This window comes from Mesoplodon bidens, assembly GCF_964165515.1.
Source record: "Mesoplodon bidens genome assembly, chromosome: 5".
NCBI lineage: Eukaryota > Metazoa > Chordata > Mammalia > Artiodactyla > Ziphiidae > Mesoplodon > Mesoplodon bidens.
In genome coordinates, this window is record NC_138161.1 from 6,273,517 (window position 1) to 6,287,141 (window position 13,625).

Sequence of the window (13,625 nt, forward strand, 5' to 3'; positions counted from 1 at the left end):
TGGGGCATCCACCAGCACTGCTTAGAGCATGTAAGTTAAATCTCCCACTGAACATATCATGAACTGTCTACAAAAACACCGGCTCCTCAGCCCAGGAAGGGGTTTCTTTATTTCACACATCCTTAGCACAGCGACCCGAGCTGCGGGGAGTTTTCACTTTGGCTCTGGCCTCCACGTGGATTTCACAGCTCCGCTGGCGGGGATACATCCCTTCCCCCCAAATCAGGGGGCAGCGGGTTCCCTAAGCGAGCCAGCGCGGGATTCTGTGATGAGCTGCCACACCCCCCGGGCTCCATACTGTCGTCTCTAACGGGACATAGGCCACCAAACCCACAAGCCGAAATCAAATAACTGAAATAGACAGAGGGAAGAACCACCTCGCCTGCTCCCTCAGAAAGCATGTCATACAAGCTGCTGAATCAACTAGAGTGGGGTGTCAGGGATCGGGGAGGCCCGGCCCGTGACCCCACTTTACATGTAAGTACAGCACTGGGTGCTCACAGCTCACGCGCAGGAACGTGGGGTTTCCATCTCTGTTTTCTGATGTCTTTGGAAAACAAAATTCAGCCTGTATAGTAAACCATAACTGCTCGTGTGTGTAATGTCAGGGTCCCAGCATCTGTGCTGCAGGACCTTCCCACCAAGCAACTCAGCTCCTGACATCATCTAAAAAAGCCTCAGTAAATCCCTACAGATACGCCTTGATACCAAGCTGTCCAGCAGCTGAACACAAACCAAACTGAAATCATGGCCTTCCCAGATGGATCCAAGATCCCAAATTACCAAGCGCCAAATAAATCATTTACTAATTTTCAAGGTTCGTTGAACACAAGTGGACCAGCCAGTCACTCTAGGAGTCACCTAGAAATCTAGGCTCAAGTGGAGGATGGAGGAGAGACTGAGCTGCCGAGTTATAAAAGTCACACATTTCTCTGAAAGCAATAAATGTGAAGTGCGGACCCAGCATTACTGAAACTGCAGCATGAGCTTAAGGTCCACTAGGAAAGGCTTCTAGTCACTGATTGTCTAGTCAGCCAGGCTGCAGACTAGCACCAGATTACTTAACTCGCTTATTCTCTGTGTGACAGAAGGAGTCCATTTCTAAGAGCCCAGCAGAACCCCCCGGGCGGGGGCACGTAGGAACACCCCGAGTGCTACAGGAACCCAGACGTGGATCTTGAGAGGACAGTATTTTTTGAAGGGTGTGTACAGGAAGGAACTGTCACCAAATTGATTCCAAGTTGCAACTGAACTCAGACAGTTTACTTTAATTAAAGGAAGGCTTTGCCAGGTAATTTGCAAGTTCATATCTCTATGGAGTAGTTTGAGATTTTACTTCTCATTCATTTGGTTACAGAAGACTTGGATTATCTACTTTTAGTTGAAAAACTGCAAAGTCTTTCGAAAATCTTAAATCTTATTAAATTGCATTGAAACAGAAATAGAGTTACAGATGTAGAAAATAAACTTATGGTTACCAGGGGGGAGGGATAAATTGAGAGATTGGGATGTACATATACACACGACTATATATAGAATAGATAACTAATAAGGACCTACTGTATAGCACAGGGAAACCTACTCAGTACTCTGTAATGACCTATATGGGAAAATAATCTTAAAAAGAGTGGATATATGTATATGTATAACAGATTCACTTTGTTGTACACCTGAAACTAACACAATATTGTTAATCAGCTACACCCCCATAAAAATATTTTTAAAAATTGCATCAAGACAGGATTTAAATCACAACCACTTCCTACTGCCCAGACAAGGCAGAAACACTCAGGAGACCTGTCTGCACCCACCAAGCCAGTCATCTCAGGAAGAAAATTGCCAGATACGATCATTTCACTTATTTACCCCCACACACAAACCCTTATGTCTGGGTTTTGGGGAAAAGCTTGAAATCATAAAATCCAGAGGCTGCAGACATCCTGTTTTTAGGCATCAGCATAAATCCTAAACCCAAAAACAGGTAGGACAGGAGGGAATTTAAATGCACACAGGGGGCTCTCCACAAACCTCTATGTGCACATACAAGGGCACCAGGGCCCCTCCTCCACCCCAGTTCCCCAGCTCTGGGCAACCCCGTATTCGGAGGTGCCTTGGCCCTGCCTGCCAGACCTGGGGAGTCTTAGAACTTCCAGAGGTTTAGAGCAATTTCCTTTCGATCAGGCCTCTCACTGGGGAAGAATAAATGGCATTTAAAGTCTGTCCAATGAATAACGGGAGTGCCAGGAATTTTCCAGCCTTTGAATCCAGACCTTCCAAATTCCAGCGAGTCTCGGCTTTCAACGCATTCAGAGAACAGCTCCCTGTGAAGCTTGATGAAAAATCGTCTCAAATTCCTAAACTCGCAGAGCAGCCCGATCTTTTAATTTTTAACTCTGTGGAATTTGAGAAACAGTTACGTGTTGGATCATCCAGCACTTCCCCGCCCCCCCAGACCAGCAAGCGGCCTGCCCGGGGCTGAGCACCGGCTCCCCAGGAGGAAGCGGGTACCTGCGGGGAGTCCGCTGGCCACACCAGGCCCACGCAGTGTCTCACCTGTGACAGGTGGATCTGCCCGTTGGGGCTTCAGCGAAGGTACTGCGGTCCCCAAAGGCCCCTCTCCCGCCTCTGAGCTCTCCCCACAGGAACAAATCTCTCGGCCACGGAGAATCCGGACCGCTCTCACCTGTAACCAGGAAGTCGCTCACGTCACAGGCCGGGCTGTGCACACACAGGTGGCCTCCCTGCCTCGGGCCCTGGAGCCGCAGACTCCCCGTTAATCATCAGCCAGCCCCAGGTCCGTCAGGCTGACGACGCCTTGCCTCAGGGCCAAGGCTGCCCTCGCACTTGGCCTCCACCCCCTGTTCCTGCCCCAAGCCTTTCCTGTGTCCTGCAGGAGGCCAGCGGGAGGCTGGCGGCCCCCTCCTGCCCTTGGACGTGGACGTGGACGTGGCCGGCCACCGGCCAACCTCGCTCCTTGGGCTCCGGCACAGGCCCGGAGCTGGCAAAGCGGGTTTCTTCTCGCAGCCCGGCTCCTCCACATCCACAAGAACAGGTTCTTCTGTGAAAGAAAAAAAAAAAACTCCTGAGAGTGAAGTCCTCTGGAACGGGGCCAGCTTTAGAAGTCAAGTCCAGTTTCCTGTGGAGCGTTTGCAGGAGAACTGCTAAGAGGTTTTCTGCAGGCATCCCAGACCCCACTCCCAGCCCCTGGGAAGTGAATGGAGGAACTTGGCTTTTCAGAGCATTGACAATTCCTGGAAAAAACCATCCCCCCAAATCCTGAAGCAGCAGTGTACAAATCGTCTGCTGTCTTACGGCCCTTTTTGAGTATCTGGCTGGTCTCCCCCATCACATTCTAATCCTGGCATGGGACTCAGGGTCAAGGGCATCTGCACAGAAGAGGCGACAACAGAAGGTATGGATCATATACTTAGAGTGAGACCCTGAAGCGAATAAATAGGGGAAATGCTGTGTCTTCCAGTTGAAGGGAATCAGAACATGCCACCCCAAAATATGTCACTTTGGCATAAAGATTATTTTTAAGCTGAAGACATTTGAGAGTCAACAGATGCCAAAAAAAAAAAAAAGGAAATAAAGAAAAAAGGCTTTGTCAGAGCTTCCCTTTTCTGACTAAAAGCAGGACCTCCTGGGACATAAGGCTGCCATAAATTCCTCTCCAGGGTGGATCTATGCCCAGAAGGGAGAACACAAATAATTCCTACTCCAAATCCCTTCTTCAAGGGAGTTTATGATGCTAAGGAAGACAGAAAGACCACTCATACCTGTATAGACAAATATTACCACAAATTTCTTAACTTCCATCTGTCCGGAAGAAACATAGGTATTCTTCCCCTAAAATACCTTTTCTCACCCCCTCCCTTTCTCCTACTAAATTAGCTATGTAAGTCTTTAACCATTCAATGAGCCAGTTACTTCCTTTGTTGGCTCCCATATGCACACAAAATAAACCCTTTTCTCCTATTCACCTTTCTTTTGTCAGTTTAATTCACAGGTCTCAGTAAATGAACATAAAAGGGTAGAGGAAAAGGTTTTTTTCCCTCCCTACCAGGCTCTGGTGCTAGGAGCTGGTCAGAAAAATGGTGAGCAAGCAGATAGACTTAGAGAGTTTATATGTTTGTCAAATAATCTCACAAATATACACAGGGTTATAGCATCTTATTTAGGAGCTGTGTCCCTGAAGGCCTAACATAATTCAAAACTCAAATAATTCCAGGGCAGTGAGCCACAGGAATAAAAATTGAAGGCCAGTGTAGCTCATATTTGCCCTAATGTGCTTTTTAAAATTTTTTTGGCTTCATTCCTTCCTGACATTTAGAAGTTCATTCACCAGTTCTGTGGACTGGCCTTCAGAGCACAGTATCAGCCAAGATTTCCAACCCTACCCTCAGCCTCAGCAGTACTACTGGAAAATATCATTAGAGCTTCTAGAAAAATTTAAGGTATAATAACAAAGAGCGTGAAGGGGAGGGGAAAAACAAACTTTACCCTCCTAAGTCTGTGGCTGGGACGCTGGAAATTAAACTGACAAAGACAGATTAACTAGAGAAAAACAAGAGATTAACAAGAATTTATTAACATATGCAGTACAAATACATGCAGAGGAAACTCATTGCCGGGTAGCTCAAAGGGGTGGTTAGGACTTGGGCTTATCTAGTATCTAGAGTCTGTCATACAGAGTGAAGTAAGTCAGAAAGAGAAAGACAAATACAGTATGCTAACACATATATATGGAATCTAAGAAAAAAATATGTCATGAAGAACCTAGGGGTAAGGCAGGCCTACTAGAGAATGGACTTGAGGATATGGGGAGGGGGAAGGGTAAGCTGTGACAAAGCGAGAGAGTGGCATGGACATATATACAGTACCAAACATAAGGTAGATAGCTTGTGGGAAGCAGCCACATAGCACAGGGAGATCAGCTCGGTGCTTTGTGACCACCTAGAGGGGTGGGATAGGGAGGGTGGGAGGGAGGGAGATGCAAGAGAGAAGAGATATGGGAACATATGTATACGTATAACTGATTCACTTTGTTATAAAGCAGAAACTAACACACCATTGTAAAGCAACTATACTCCAATAAAGATGTAAAAAAACAAAAAAAAAGAAAAGAAATTTTAGAGAAGTGACAAGGAAAAGGAGTTGAGGCTTTTGGGGTGGCAAACTGTGGGAAGGTGAGTACATGGGTGAGACTAATGGAAGATAAGTGTTGTGTTGATAAGGTTTGTTTGTGTTGATTCTGATAAAAGTCTCCAGTATTAAGATCCCTTTGCCCTTCATGGTACAAAAGAGTGGAGGGTGGAGAGTTTGGTGTCTGCTGTTTCTCAGCCATCTTCAACTTAAAATAATGCATATGGCAAAGTGGAATATTTTAGGGTGGTATGTTCTGATTCCCCACAAGTGCCATAATAACTATGCATACATAATGATCAAAACCACTGTCAGCAATTCCACAGCAAACGTGCGGTCCTCCTCGGGGTATTCCTATCTACCAGTTACTGAGAGGTTCCCCCAGGGCAAGAGTGGAAACACTACTGACAAGTCACTGGAAATGCAGCTCAAACTGTGTGGTCCTGAGGGATTTTTTTTTCTCTTTTTTTTAATTTGGGAGATTTGCATTATTTCCAAGTTTGAACATAAAGAGAGAGTTTACTAATATTTTTAGCCTGTGCTATTTTAAAATTATACAGTTCAAATTTACATAAAACATATTCACACTGTAAATCCTATTGCAGTAAAATCTCTGAAGGAACTCTGATGAAGGTTGGGGTGAGGAGGGAGTTTCTCTGAGGAAACTGGGTTTGAACTCAGATTGGAGTGAGAGGATGTAAGTAGTGAATTGGGCAGGAAGGTGGAGGGCGGGGGGGACCACTCCTGGGGCAGAGGGAACAATGTGCATCTGGCCAGCAGGATGGATGGCAGGAGACTTGGTATCCTGAGGATGTCAAAGAGGCTCGTGGAACCTGAATGCAGTTAGCTGGGGGGCCAGAGGGGCCTCGGATGAGCCCAGAGGGGAGGCAGGGTCCAGACCAAGGGTTCAGACAAGAGGTTGGTCTTGATCTTCTAATATAGAAAGAAACATCAGGAAAACTGATGAAAACTTTGAAATGGGCAAAAAAGATTCTGGGGTTATCTGATTTAATAGGACCTGAGCTGCCTTTGAGCTATTGAAAACTCTCTTAAATTTGGGATAGTAGATTTTATGTGTCAACTTGACAGGCCATGGAGCACCCAGAGAGCTGGTTAAACATTATTTCTGGGTGTGTCTATGAAGGCATCTCCAGAAGAGGTTGGCCTTTGAATCAGTCGACTGAGTAAAGCAGATTCCTTGCCAATGTGAGTGGACCTTATCTAATCTACTGAGTGTCTGAAAAGAACAGAAGGTGGAAGAAGGGTGAATTTCCTCTCTGCCTGACTGTTCAGCTGGGACATTGGTCTTCTCCTGCCCTCAGACACTGGCACTCCTGGTTCTCAGATCTTTGGACTCAAACTGGAACTTAGGCCATCAGTCCTTCAGTTCTCAGGGCTTCAGACTTGGACTGAACTACACCACCAGCTCTCCTGGGCCTCCGCCCTGAAGACAGCAGACCATGGGATTCTTCAGCCTCCATAACCACATGGGCCAACTTCTCATAATTAATTAACAAATAAATAAATAAATAAATAAATAACCTATTGGTTCTGTTTCTGCCGAACACTGACTAAAACAAAGTTGTAAGAAATTGACAGTAATATAAATGATTCTAGTCCGTAGAAATGCAAATGACCTTTGGCGAAAATGCAATTGATTTTTGCCCTACAGACATTGACTAGTTTTGCATCTATTTGTAAATTTTTAAACATTCTTGATGGTACATAGATATGTGTCCCTTGAATTGTCCATTCCATCTGTTGTAATGTCTTACTGGTTCCCTCATTAATTAGTGAGTTAAATAAAATCTGGGACACATGTTTCTTTTAGATTTGTATGAGAGCCGCGATTTTAGAGCTTTTAAAAGGAGCCCTCTGAGGAATTTAAGTGAATGAGTGGCATGATCTCTATGGAATATTTTTTAAATATTAAAAGTAATAGGTTGAATCACGAAAGTGTTACCCAGTCCAGGCTTATACTGCTCACCACACAACAGGCCAATAAATCAAGGGATGAGGTGTTGGGGCAAGAATGGAGACTTTATTCAGAAAGGCAGCAGACCGAGATGAAGGTGGACTAGTGTCCCAAAGAACCATCTTCCCCGAGTTAGAATTCAGGCTGCTTTTGTACTAAAAGGGGGTGGGAGGTGGGGATGGTTGCTGCAGACTTCTTGAGAATCCTTTGTTCTTGCAGCTGGCCACATGGGTCTGGTCACAATGTTCCTATAAACCTCCCACAAGACAAATGCTATTCTCTGTTCTGCAATTTTTATCTCTATATGAATGGGAAAGGGTTATACCTTTAAAAGTCAGAGCCTTGAGAATGGACTACCCTATATATTTCAGGCTATAGGCAACATTCTTTTAGTGATTAACTTGTAACAAAAGCAATAGAATACAAAAGTTAAAGAAACATATCCAGTACACAGTCAGATACATTCTTCCCTGCTAGAAAAGGGCCCACATTTAACTGTTTTTCACTTACAAAGACAGCAATTTCATATTAAGCTCAACCTACTATAAAGAAGAAAATAAAACCCATCTGAAAGTATCACCCCTAGATAAGCATTATGAATTTTTAATGCATAGCTTCTGTTGTTTTCCTCATTATAAATGATACATATTAACTATGGAAAAATTAGAAGATTTAGGTAAGCAGAAAAGGAGGAAAATTTTTAAAGATTTCTCTTAAGCCCAGCATGCAAAGACAAGCAGTTAGTAGCATGGCATATATCTGTTTAAAAAATATTCTTATTTTATCTACTGTTTAGGAACCAGATTTTATTTACTTAATATATTGTAAGCCTCTGCCCCCAGTCAGTAAACACTCACATTATTTTTAATGGCTAAGCAAAATTCCATCAAAGGAAGGTGCATCACTTATCTAAGCAGATTCCTGCTGTTGGGTGTCACATGACTGGCACATTTTATCATTGTACACAGTGGTGAACATCATCATGGCTGGATCAGAGCATAAACACCTAATGATTTCCCTAGGATCAGGTCTGAAAAATGCAATTGCTACTACGGAGACAGTGAAAAGTTCAGTGATTGCTGGGGGTGGGAGGATAAATAGGCAGAGAAGAGAGTATTTTTAGGGCAGTGAAAATACTATGCATGATACTATTAGGGGAAATGCATGTCATTATACGTTTGCCAAAACCCATAGAATGTACAACACCAAGAGTGAACTCTAAGGTCAGCTATGGACTCTGAATGGTTGTGGTGTTTCAATGTAGATCCACCAATTGCAGCAAATGTTCCCCTCTGGTGAGGGATTGATAGTGGGGAGGTTCTACACGGAGGCCGGGGGAGGTGCCAGTCAGGGGATATACCCTCTGAATCTGCTGCTTAATTCTGCTCTGAACCCAAAACTGCTGTAAAAGATAAAGTGGGGGGGGGGGGTTCTTTTTTTTTTTTAATGCAATCCCTGGGTCAGAAGACATGCACATCTCAGGAAGTCTGAAACATTCTGGATTAGCAAGAGGCTCTCCAAGATAATTATATTGCCCCTAGCAGCTAATGTCCAATGCAATCAACACTCTCAGCTATTTTAATTTTTGTCAATTTGAATGGCAAAAAAAATATTTTAATCATTGTTGTTTTAATTACAAAAGGAATATGTTGTCAATGTAGAAAATGTGGAAAATTCAGAAAAATACACAGAGGTCATTAAGCAGAACTTAAAACATTGCGATCCAGGGAGACTCACCATCAAGTATTATAAAGCTTTCTGATCCTTTATGTGTGTGGATGTGCACCTATGTGTCTAAGAGTGTGTATGTCATGTATAATTTTTAACTTTTTATTGCATTATTATATATAATTTTACCTACAAAATTTGCATTTTTTCACTTCATCCTCTATACTGGGTTGAATAGTGTCCCCCTCAGAATGCATGTCTACCTAGAACCTCCGAACGTGACCTTACTTGTATATAGGGCCTCGGTAGTTAGTTAAATTAAAGTGAGGTCATACTGGATTACAGAAGGTGATAAATTCAATATAAATTGTGTCCTTATAAGCAGAGAGAAATTTGGACACAGGGACATACACAGAGGGAAGATTAAATGAAGACACAGGGAGAAGGCCATGTGATGACAGAGGCAGAGAGCGGAATGATGCAGCTACAAGCCAAGGAATGCCAAGGATTGCCAGCCAGGAGATGGAAGAGGCAAAGAAGCATCCTCCCCTAGAGCCTTCAGAGGGAGTGTGGTCCTGCTGACATCTTGATTTCAGACTTCCAGCCTCCAGAACTATGAAACAGTGAAGACATGATGTTTTAAGACACCTAATTTGTGGTACTTTGTAACAGTAGCCCTAGGAAACTAATATCCCCACTTAACCAATGGCTTAAATGTGTTTCCATAAATTTATGTATTCTTATGAAATAATTTTGAGTGGCTAAAAAGTGTATGTTTTATGGATGTACCATCAGTTACTTTATTAATTCTTTAATTACTAAACATTAAGTTGCATCTGTATTTTAACTGTTAGAAATCTTTTATTTGAACAAACATATGTACTTTCATGTATTACATAGTAGAATATATTGATGTCTATATAATTTTATATCATTTTAAATTTAACTCTATATTATAAGCATCATTTTCTATCACTAAAAAACCATTCATGAGCATTGCTTTAATGGACTTATAATAATATGCTATATTATGATACATAATATCATTATAAATTATCATAACTGTGAGAATATCCAAGCCCTTAAACATTGTGTTGTTTCCAGCTTTTCAATATTGCAAGCAATACCGAGATGAATGTATTAATGCATGTAGAGGGTTGGGTTTTTTTTTCTTTTATTTTGCCTTTGGTACCCTATCTCACATTAGGCTCTTTTAATTAGAGTCATATGTCAAAACATTATTCACTTTAAAATTACTGAGAGAGTTAAATTTGATTCCAGAACTATGCCCATTTACAATCCCACATGCAGTGTCTGAGATGGCTTATTTCACCACACCCTCAAAAGCATTGAAGATGATCATTTTTGTGAGTGTGGTTAACTGGGGTACAAAATTCATAAATCCCTCTGTAAGTAGGAATTTGCAAAATGCCCTCTGTCCATTGCATTCCTCGTTCACGAAATCTTAGGAGGAAAGTTGACTAGAATAATGTGTCCTTAAAGTTGCAAGAGCCATTTCACCCTCTCATGCAGGCATGTCTTTCAGTTATTTTTAACATCAACCATATCACTAGGGACATAATGAGAAATTTTGGCCCTGGACCATCAGCAGAAAATTCACCCTCTATTTAAACCACCCCCAATACTTAGTGCCTTAAAAGCCATCATTTATTTTTCAATCTGGGCAGGGCTCAGTGGAGATGGCCTGTCCTGCAACACACATTGTCAGCTGGAACAGATCACGTGGAGCTGGACCCACGTCCAAGGTGGCTCATTCACAAGGCTGGAAGATTGGTCCTAATGGTGAGGGTCTTCATTCCTCTCCACATGGACCTCTCTGTGGTGCTGCTTGGGCTCCCTCATAGCATGGCAATTCAGTTCCAAGAGCAATTGTCCCATTGGACAGAATGTGGAAGCTGCTAGTCTTTTAAAGCCTGGACCTAGAAATTGGCAGTGTCACTATATTAGTTTTTTGTTACTGAGTAACGAACTCCCACAAATTTAGTGGCTTAAAACAATACCCATTTACTATCTCACAGTTCTGTAAGTCAGAAGTCTGGGCAGGTTCAGCTGGGTTCTCTGGGCAGGTTCAGCTGGGTTCTGGGTTATCTTGAGACTCTGGGAATAAATCCACTGCTAAGTTCATTAGTTTTGTGATCTGGACTCATTTGCTTGTGGTTGTAGGACTGAGGTCCCCATTTCCTTGCTGGGTGTCAGCCAAGGGCTACTCCCTGCTCCTCAAGGTCATGTACATTCCTTGGCACGTAACTCCCTCCACCACCTAAGCCAGCAACGGTGCATCGGACCTCCCTCTGCTTCCAATCTCTGACTTCCCCTGTGCAGTCAGCTGGAGAAAACTCTGCTTTTAAAAGGCCCATGTGGTTAGATGAGGCTCACTTGGATAATCTTCCTTTCAAGCTATGATGTAACATAATCACAGGAACAATGGCACAGCATACTCACAGCTTCCACCCACACTCAAAGGGGAGGGGGTGTACAAAGGTGGGGGTCATTGGGGGTCATAGAATTCTTCCAACCCCAGTCATCCCACTACATGCTATTGACCAGAAGTCACAGAGTCCAGATTTGGGGAGACCCCTCAATGGAGGAGTGTCAAAGAATTTGGGGGTCATGTTTTAAAACCACACATCCTCAAATAATTTTGGCTTCAGGAGAGGACCTGAAGGAATGGGAGGGGATAATTTGTGTCTACAAGTACATCCTTGTCAAGCAGCCTAGATCTCAGGTGTCAGGTGCCCTCCACGTGACAAGAAGCCCTGTGAGGTCAATGTGGCTTTGTCACTGGGCAAAGAGTAGTGCTTGCTGATGGATGAGTAGGCTTTAAAAATGTGCAAAATCTTTTAAAAGCAGTCATTAAATTGGAGGGCTTCTATTGGTATCCTGGTCCCAAGCCAGGAGCTCCCCTCTTAGGTACCATCCTGTTCACACACTGATACAGTTCACACACTAATGATTGGATGAAAAGCAAAATAAAAGTGGTCCTTGAAAGTGAACTTAGATTTTCAAAGACAAATGAATTATTTTTTTAAATGAATTCCAAAGCATGGGAAAGCATAAATTGCCATTGGAACATCATCATCTAATTTCTTCTATTCTATTTTTATGGCAGAATTCTCATTTTAGGCATGCCAAAATGGCTTGACACATCACAGGTGCACGTGTCTGGGAAACAATCACATTGCCCTTTTTTGGCAATTAGTGCTTGCACAGGGGCTCAGAGCTGCCTGGGAAATGATACTCCCTGGATGCTAACATGGGCTTTGGTAGTGGGATCTTTCTTGCTTCTGAGGATGAGAGTTAAATTGACTTTGACTTCCGATAATGAATGTTTATCAAGCAAACCGCTATGGGTTGAATTGTGCCTCCCCCAAAACAGGTCCACACCTGTAGGACCTCAGAATGTGACATCATTTGGAGATCAAGTCTTTACAGAGAAGTCAAGTTGAAATGAGGTCATTAGGGTGGGCCCTAATCCAGCTTGGCTAGTGTCCTCACAGAAAGGAGAAACTTGGACAGAAAGACAGACATATACAGAGGGAAAATAATGTGAAGAGACACAGGGAGAAGGCCATGTGAAGACAGAGTCAGGGATTGAAACGATGCTGCCATCAACCATGGAAAGTCTGGGGCTACCAGAAGCTAGGAGAGGCCAGGAAGGATGCTCCCCTACAGGCTTGAGAGGGACCACGGGCCTGCAGACAACCTGATTTCTTACTCTGGCCTCCAGGACTGAGATAATAAATTTCCATTCTTCTAAGCCGCTCAGGGTGTGGCTCTTTGTCCTGGCAGCCCGAGGACACATACGCCAGGGCTTGCTGAAGTCACTGTTTATCCAGTGGCCACCAGTCGCTGAAAGTTCTCCTGTCCAGTGGACTTCTCTGGTCTCATTTCTCTCCTGTCCCCACTCTGCTTAAGTCACCTGGTGTATTTCCTTCAAAAGTGGAAGTCAAGGTCAGAAGATTGTTTGGGGATTTTTTATAGCATCCCAAGGAGCTCTGCATCTCAACTCTTGAACTAGCTTAATATTACTTTCTTTTCACCTCTTTTTCTTTTTTAAAAAAAATTTTTGGGGGCTTCCCTGGTGGCGCAGTGGTTGGGGGTCCGCCTGCCGATGCAGGGGACACAGGTTCATGCCCCGGTCCGGGAAGATCCCACGTACCGCAGAGCGGCTGGGCCCATGAGCCATGGCCGCGGAGCCTGCGCATCCGGAGCCTGTGCTCCGCAACGGGAGATGCCGCAACAGTGAGAGGCCCAGGTACCGCAAAAAAAAAAAAAAAAGAAAGAAAAAAAAAATTTTTTTTGGCCATGCCACACAGCTTGTGGAATCTTAGTTCCCTGATTAAGGACTGGGCCCGCATCCTTGGCAGAAAAAGCACAGAGTCCTAACCACTGGGCCGCCAGGGAATTCCCTGCCTCTTTATTACTTTGTTTGCTTATTTTGTGTATTCTCCCAGCCAGGACCTGTTGGCTGATCTTCCTTGGACATCTACTCTCCCCGTTTGCTGTATTCTTGCCATTCCATGGACCACATTGGCTGTGTCTACCTGCTACCTCCCTCTTCTGGATTTAGGAACCACAATGTGTTCACCTTTCTGTTCCCAATGAGGCTTGATACAGTGCCAAGCCCAAAGTGTGCCCCACGCACAGCTACTGGCAAGGCCCAACGTCCATGGCAGAGAGAGTAGATAGAAGGAATCTGAGCCCTCGGGGACTCTGAAGGGCCGGACTGCCTCATACGTAGGCTTCTGTAGAGAGAAATAATTGTCTACCATGTTCAAACCACTGCTATTTTGGTCTCTCTAGCAGCCAAACTTAT

At 43.8% G+C, this 13,625-nt stretch overlaps 1 protein-coding gene across 4 annotated transcripts in view; it reads right to left on the bottom strand.

Moving 5' to 3' along the window:
- The window catches only part of IGSF5 (immunoglobulin superfamily member 5), a 73,226-nt gene extending 70,040 nt beyond the window's left edge, over positions 1–3,186 (bottom strand). For 3 of the 4 annotated variants that reach the window (XM_081234646.1, XM_081234645.1, XM_081234644.1), the window contains exon 1: positions 2,554–2,653. The gene's annotated coding sequence lies outside the window, so the exon portion shown is untranslated. Of the gene's footprint in view, positions 1–2,553; positions 2,654–2,683 lie in introns of those variants that run through there. The other variant, XM_081234647.1, reaches the window with a different exon arrangement.
- Between the last annotated feature and the right edge of the window lie 10,439 nt (positions 3,187–13,625).